Source organism: Amblyomma americanum, chromosome 10 (assembly GCF_052857255.1).
Source record: "Amblyomma americanum isolate KBUSLIRL-KWMA chromosome 10, ASM5285725v1, whole genome shotgun sequence".
NCBI lineage: Eukaryota > Metazoa > Arthropoda > Arachnida > Ixodida > Ixodidae > Amblyomma > Amblyomma americanum.
Window position 1 is genome coordinate 67,282,772 of NC_135506.1, and position 7,519 is coordinate 67,290,290.

General features: G+C 48.6%; 1 pseudogene across 1 annotated transcript in view; it reads left to right on the plus strand.

Annotated features, from left to right (window-relative positions):
• Positions 1-7,132, plus strand: part of LOC144106999 (uncharacterized) — a 16,654-nt pseudogene extending 9,522 nt beyond the window's left edge. Inside the window, exon 3 of the transcript XR_013309180.1 lies at positions 1,872-7,132. The product of XR_013309180.1 is annotated as an uncharacterized LOC144106999 (transcript). The remainder of the gene's footprint in view (positions 1-1,871) is intronic.
• The last annotated feature ends 387 nt before the right edge of the window (positions 7,133-7,519 follow it).

Here is a 7,519-nt window from a genome sequence, read left to right on the forward strand (position 1 = left end):
CTTCCGTCGTCATTGGTTTAGCGGGAGGATGCGCGGCCGACGTCTTGCATGCACGCGTGCTGCGGTGTTTTTAGCGCCGCCTCCAGGCATTTTCTGTTCTGTCGTCGACCGGCGCATGCCTGTGAGGATGATGTGGATGGAAAGGTGGTGGAGGCCGTGGGTCGCGCGACAGGCGGGGTGGCAGTCCTTGCGTTCCTGCCAAGACTGCGCGCAAGCGCGATTTTCGGCGCGAAGGTCGTTCAACCCGAGTTTGGATCCTCAGGGGCTTGGGCCTCCAACCCCCCCCCCCCCCCCCTCTCTCCCTCTCAGAACCTCCGCACATTTCCACTTGCTGCTGCTGTGGCTTGTTTCCTTGCTTTTTTGTTGTTGGCTGTGATGCCTCCTCTCTCCAGTCTGTCTCGGGAGCTTTGGGTCCCGCGACACTGTCGCGGGGCGCCCCCTCCCTTTGGGTGTTGACTGGGATTTCGGTCGTTTTTGCTTTTTTTTTAGTAATGTACAGAGCATGTTTTTGAACAGCGCTCCTTGTTTTAACAGTCCTGGCTACTCGAGATCGCGTTTATAGTGCCACCGTTTGTAAGAATCGCGAGATCAGGTAACTCAGGAGTGCCAAGCTCATTCTCGCCACGTACTGACTACCACCTCCGGTTGATGTTTGCATCTGGCGGCCGCAGTATTACCTTTCCAACCAGCTGCACAGCTCGCTGGTCTGCTTTTTGCTTAGTCCACTGCCCCTGCAGCAGGGACACACAGCAGATTAGCCAACAGTAACATGAAGCCCTGGTAGAGTGGTGGGTAGGGTGGCCTGGTTTTTTTTTCTTTTCCAAACCTGCTGTCATGAGGGGGACAACTTTTTTTGTCAATGCAGCTGAGAAAAGGGAGAGAAACAGGCCTTTGCTTCTGTGCTCTGGGGGGGGGGGGGGGGGGGGGGGGGGGGGCGGGTTCTTGTTTGGGCTTAGGGGTGCAGAGGGGGGAAAGGGAAGTGCCTAGGCTAGGGCTGAGAAGCTGAAGGCAGGGCAACAAAGTCAGATGTTGCCTAGATGCAGGGGTCAGGACCACCCCTCTTACTGCCATACCAGGACTGGCATCTTACTGCCAGGCATTTTTCTACCCAACCCTTCTGTGCAGGGATATGGGAGGAAGTTCTTGCATTCATTGGGCCTGATCCAGGTGGGTTCACACTTAGGTGTGCAGAGGTTGGGTAGTTCTTTCAGTAAGGTCATCTGGATGTACATCTTTGTCAAAAGTTTACAGCTGCATATTTTTGACAAATACTGCACATTGTTCTCACCCCGGTGATGGCCTATCGATCATGTGCTTGTGGAATGAGCTTGGGTTCCCCCGTATTGCCCCCACTAATCCTCAACTGACCAGTAGTCGTCAGTCATTTGGGGTCTTATCTGGCGTGATTGTCTGCCAGAAACCGCACTCGTCACCAGCAACTAGCGACAACTAGCTTACCGCATTTGTTTGCATACTCTGGTCACGCTTGAAGACAATGGCGGTACCCCTTCCCATTTAGGTCGACGACTATTCCGTGCCATTTCCCGTCGCTAGACTCCGATATCACAGGCATTTTGGTGGGTGTTGCTCCTCTGTGATGTTTTGCCCCCGAGTTTTCCTTGTCGCGCGTGATATATGGCCGGTGATGCTGGCTTGCACTCGTCTCTTTTCTTAATTTCTTGCCGTCTGCTTTGTATTGCAGCTAATGCATTCCTTGGAACTTTCCCTCGGAGTGCCTTGCCCCGCGATCCTCTAGTCTTCCTGAGCAGAGTTGTGTCGTTGTCAAGTTTATACTTCCATGCCTCCCACCTGATCGCGTGGTCGCGGCACATTTCCCCTGACCGGCTGCTTTGTCTTTTCCTTCTGTGCAGACGACGAGGACGATGATGATGAAGACGAGGAGGCCGACGAGGAGTCTCGGCAGATGGGCGCCGAGGAGCAGCAGCCCGACGAAGACGATGACGACGACCGACGACGACGATGATGACGATGATGATGAGGACGACGACGACGAAGAGGAGATCGACGTCGTCACCGTGTCCGGCGAGCGCCACCACGGGGGCCGGACACAACGGTGCTGCACCCGCCGTCGTCGCACTGCCGGCCAACGGGTCCATGAACGCCATCCGCTGCGCTGGCCGACCGCCCAGGGTCGTCGGTGGCTTGAGCAATGTGCCCGCGTCGCCGGTCGTCGTGTCCCGGACGACGTCCAGCGGCCGCGTCGTGACGCCGTCGCACAAGGCGCTGACCAGCGGCCAGACGCAGCGCCGTAGGAGGCGGCGCGGAGCAGAGCTGGCGGCTACCTCGCCCAGCGTGGCTGCCGGTGGCAAGCGCAAGCGTTCCCGGAACCACCACCACCACCATCACCACCACCACGGGTCGTCGCCGTCCTCTCCGCAGAGCAAGCGCTCGCGGCGAGACGAAGACTTCTCGTCCTCCTTGTCAAACTCGTCGTCGCAGTCGGGCCGGCGCGGCGGCCACCACCACTCGCTCTCCCAGCTGCCACCCAGCGCCAAGCGCAACGAGCACAACACGATGGAGCGCAAGCGTCGCGACGACTTGCGTGTTGCCTTCCAGGAGCTGCGCGAGAAGGTGCCGTTGCTGGCTGACAACAAGAAGGCGGCCAAGGTGGCCATCTTGAACGAGGCGGCGGCATACGCGGTCCAGCTGACCATCGAGACGGCCCAAACGACAAGGAGAGAGAGCGCCTAGTACAGCGCCAGCATTGGCTCAGGCGACGGCTGGCCACGCTGCAACAGCAACAGAGGGCGCGACACCCCTTATACAGGCGCTGAGGCAAGTCTTTGGACGTCCAGTCTCCAGCCCCCGGTGCACCCCTCTCGTCCCGGCCGGAGCTCGCAAACCGCCCAAGCCTCTGTCCTGGACATTCAGCTTAGGCATGTGCCGCTGCTTCTAGCTCTAGAGGTTGCTGCTGCCTTCATTTTGCCACTGCGCCGCACGCTGGACTATGGGCGTGCTAGGTGTTGGCCTGTACCTCAAAAGTCTGACTGCTATGCACACCTCAATGACGTTATGCGAGTGTAGGCATCGGGGCAGCTGCCTCTTGTGGCATTGTGTGGGGTCACAGGCTGGACTGTGTTTTACTAAGCCTTTCGTTCTTAAGCGTTTCTCACGAATAAGAGGAATTTGAAGGGTTTGCAAACTGGAGTGCGAGTGGATGCGGGGGTCGATTTGAGTTCTTTTTAAGTAGCGAGTCTGCATTTTTTTGTTTCCTCAATTTCTGCTGGCTCTCAGCCGTGCATTGACTGTGATCATAATAGTTTTTGGTTCTGCATTCGCAGTTGAGATGAAGCTGGTTTTCGGGGCATAATGGGCACATTCTGCTCCTGCAGGTTTGGACTTTCCAGAGGCTACATTTGCTTGATTGCTGTGGGGTGTTCGTATTTTTTGTTATTGCACTTGAGCAGTATGTGGGCTATGCTGTGTAGCTGAGACAGGCATTGAGGGGACTGAGGTAAAAGAAATGCAGGTTCGCTGCTTCTTTGTTGGAACAGCTAGTCTTCGTGTGTTGCAAGTTTCTTGATGTTGGTAGTTGTATTTAGCGTGTGCTTGCCGTGCTGTAGTTTGTTTTTAAGTTCACATCCTTGCAGTTCCATGCACATCCAGCTCTCTTGACTCCTTGCAAGAGCAACTGAGAGTGTTAGGTTTGTACAGCTGATGCTAAGTGTAGAAAATATAAAGCCCGCATTAATTTGTTTTAAGATATTAAGAATGTTCCATCTATAAATATATATATCTGCGTACATATTAACTGTTCCAGTCCTGTGGGGCCGTTCATACTAGGATTGTCTCGTCCTTGTCTTGTCTCATCATGTATTGATTTTAGTGGTCAGTGCTTTAGTATGTTTGTACAGAATACTGCATTAGAGAACATATGGTTTAAACGAGGTTTGTACGACTGCTTCATAGGAATTTATGCACAAATGAAGACTTGTTTCAACATTTTTTCTTCACCATCCTCTTTCCTCGCATCTCACTGTCCTCTCCATTTAGCCATTGCCTTGATCCATCAAAAATGGTGCTATTTTATGTATTCAAGGCCTTGGTCGGCCCCCTCTTCCTTGCCCTTGGAAAGGCAAATGCTTGCCTGAAACATTTCTAGCCATTCGTGCTGAGAAAGCACTGCAGCAGTGTATCTGCTGGAAGAAGTAGGATGGCTCCAAATTTTGCTTTAAGGTGTGGTGATGATCGCCTGTAGAGGTGCCTATTGGAGTTTATCTGTGACCTCTGTCGTGCTCCCTTTTCTGCATTCTGTGCTTGATTCAAGCACATTAGCTCAATGTTGTGTTTTAACATGCACGAGTTACCATGGCTCAAATGAGCCTTTACATGCAGGTTTGCTAGGCGGAACATTGTGTGCTGAATCACTACCACTACGCACCTGTTTGCAGTAAATTAATCATGTGCTGCCTTTTTTTTTCATATGTGCACGTAATTTGCAAATTTGGGTCAGCTCCATTTGTATTGCCCTTTTCTGCACCGTTGCTGAGATTGCAACAAATTGTGGAGGGTAATTTCTGAAATCTTTTGCATTACTTTTCAATCATGTTCTTTCCTATTTTTCATTTTCATTCATTTGAGTAGGTGTTATTGTGACTGAATAGCTTTTGTTCACCCTCTCTTGCTTCTCTTACTTGCCAAGTTGTAATCAAGTTCTTGGGCATTATTAGTTGTTGCATCACTGTCCATGCTTTACGTTCAGGCTCACTATTGCATTTTCATCAGCACATTTGCAAGTGTTGCTGCATTGTTCCATCAGCATGTAAGAGTCGGCCTGGCTGCTAGTGCCCTTTCATTGTGGACCTAGTGGCTTGGTCTTGGGTTCAACTCCCTGTCTTAGCATCACAATCGCGCTGCAGCAGGGCACCCACGGTACTCGACCACTCGGGACCAGGATGCCCACTGCACACGTCGGCTGGAAAAATCTGCTGGCAGGGAGTTTGTACCCAGCTATAGTGCTCTTGAACAGCAAACAGTGGGAACCAAGTCTAGGGAAAGTGCAGCTTTCTTTGGAAATGGCAGCGCATCGAAAGTGCTCGTCTGCATTTCCCAATCACCTTTAGCATTTCATGTTGCTCTGAATCTAGACTTGGGACACGCATATTATTTTTATTCTCCATTTCTCAATGCACCTCGTGCTGTTGCCCTTTTTTCTTGCGCTTAAGAGCTTATTCTTTCTCATTGAGGTGTTTTTGACTTGTCCCTATTTAGAGAATGGCGCTGTGCTGCGTTTCTGTGGGTTTCGATATGGATGTTTCAGTTCGTGCCTTAGCCTAGCCTCTTGCCGTTACTGCATTTGTTGCCTGAAATGACTTCTCCCCTTGCACCTTAGAAGAGGAGCTGACGCTTTTCATCAGAGGCTCAGTTCACAAAACACCCGCCCTCTCTTTCACTATTTAGGAATTTGGATAGGGGGTTTATTTAATCTCATGTTAAATCTTTTAAATATCCTGCTCTACTAAATAGGTTAGCTATTAGGCAATTTTTTTTTTTTCACCTTTCATCCTGCTGGGTTTTACCTGATGGGCCCTTTTGGTCTTATTGCTGCTTGGCTACTTGGGCAGGTATTTTTTATTGTACGTGCTTATTTTCTTCAGTGCCCTGTAAAGTTCCTACAGACAACATAGCTAGTGATTAATTGTATTCTTTATTGTGAGCAGTGTTTTTGAGTACATGCGAAGTTGTCCTAGGGAATCTAGCTTTGCTTAGTATTTGTCTGCACCTAAAGTGATGCAGAGGCTCTTGTGTACCCCCCTCATATTACTGCAACACTTGTTTCACTTAGCCTTGTCAAGGTGTTGCCCATAGGATTGTTAACTTGCCATGTTTTATAATTGGAGACACATTTTTTGGCAACATTGCGTTTATGTTAACCATACGATATTGTGATACCGCGGAGTCGCTGAAGGATTCCTTTGTCATCCATCATATCATTGTGTATGTTTTTGTGCTATCATTTTTGTGTTCCTTGTGATCACTTTGTTACTGCTGTAGGGTATGCAAAATGATTGTGCACCACTGTGAGCTGTCTATGTTTGTGGTTTGGCCAAGAATGTTGCACCCAATGTTGCAAAGGTTTGGATCTGGGATTGTTGAGGCTGCCTGTTGGTTTGCCTGTGGATTGTCTATTGAAGAAATGGGATTGCAACCCTCTAGCCCTTGCCAAAGCATAGCATTCACTTTTTCTGATGCAGCCCCTCTCACTGAATTAGCATGAAGACTTAAGCGCCCCAAAAAGTGCTTGGTGGTGAGATTGTGCTACCTTCGCCATTGATCATGTTTTGTGTGCAAGCTATATTTACTTTTATGGAAGTGTGAGACGACACTTCTCCTTTGTGCATGAGACAAGTTATCCATGCAGTTTTAGTTTCGTTGAGCAGATGAGTTCATGAGTGGAAAAATGTGTTTTCTTGCGCACTGGTTCCCAAACGAGGATAGAAAATGCAAAATTTCTTTTTGTTTACACTGTGCTGTTTCAATCATGTTTTAAGAAAAATGCGTTGGCTGTTATCACTGTTCTGATTTTAAAATCGTGCTCATGTAGGTAATTTTATTTTTGGTCATCTTGCAATTGATCAGCTCTTAGCTGTATGGAGAGCCCGGAATTTTTCTGTTGAAAACCACCATTGCAGGGATTATAGATGCTCTAATCTACTCTCTCATCATTGCCTGTAATCCTAAACTGCCGTGCCTTATAGTGGAAGTTGAAAAAAAAAAACTCATAGCGTTTCATCCAGCATTACAAATATGCATTTTATATAACATTGCGATATTCTATATGCATACCATAAATATGTCAGATGCCTAAAAAATATACTTGCTCTTATTCCATTTTGTAATTTACTCTTCCACCTCAGCCATCGTCATAGCAGGATGTTAGCTTTAATATTGATACATTGTGACAGGAGTGAAACTGTGAGCATTGATGTTAACAGTGCTGTCCGTAAGGTTTTTTTATTTCAAACTGGAGACATGGAGGCGTTTGGAGTCTTTGTGCTTTTGTGTTTAGCATTGAGAGGGCGTCTTTGCACAAGTTTGATAAGTTATGAGTGCCAAGGAAGGATTTGAATAGGATTATGATGGAAAAATTAAAACTTGTTTTTGCTCATCACTGCGTCGGCTGTCATTTCGTGCGTGGCATGTCTGGCTTCGTCAGTGACGCCGGGCTTGGATTCTCACTTTCTTTTTGCTGTGCTTACAGAATTCTGCAGTTTACTAAGTGGGTGTGTATCCACGATATATGGCAGTGTGTATCAATGCAGCCTGAATAGCCAGTCTCCCACACATACATGACTGTCTGGAAGCAGGGAGTAATGAGTAATGCATGCAAACTTAATGTATGCCTTAGTAGAAAGTGTCATGCAATTTGTTCTTCAGAACTTGCAGCTGTTGCTTGGCTAGATACTTGGGAAGGTGTACTGTTAAGCTAACAACCATTGTGAGAGAGAGAAATGGTGATGGGTTATGGCCCTATAACTGTGAGACTGTCATGTGAGAC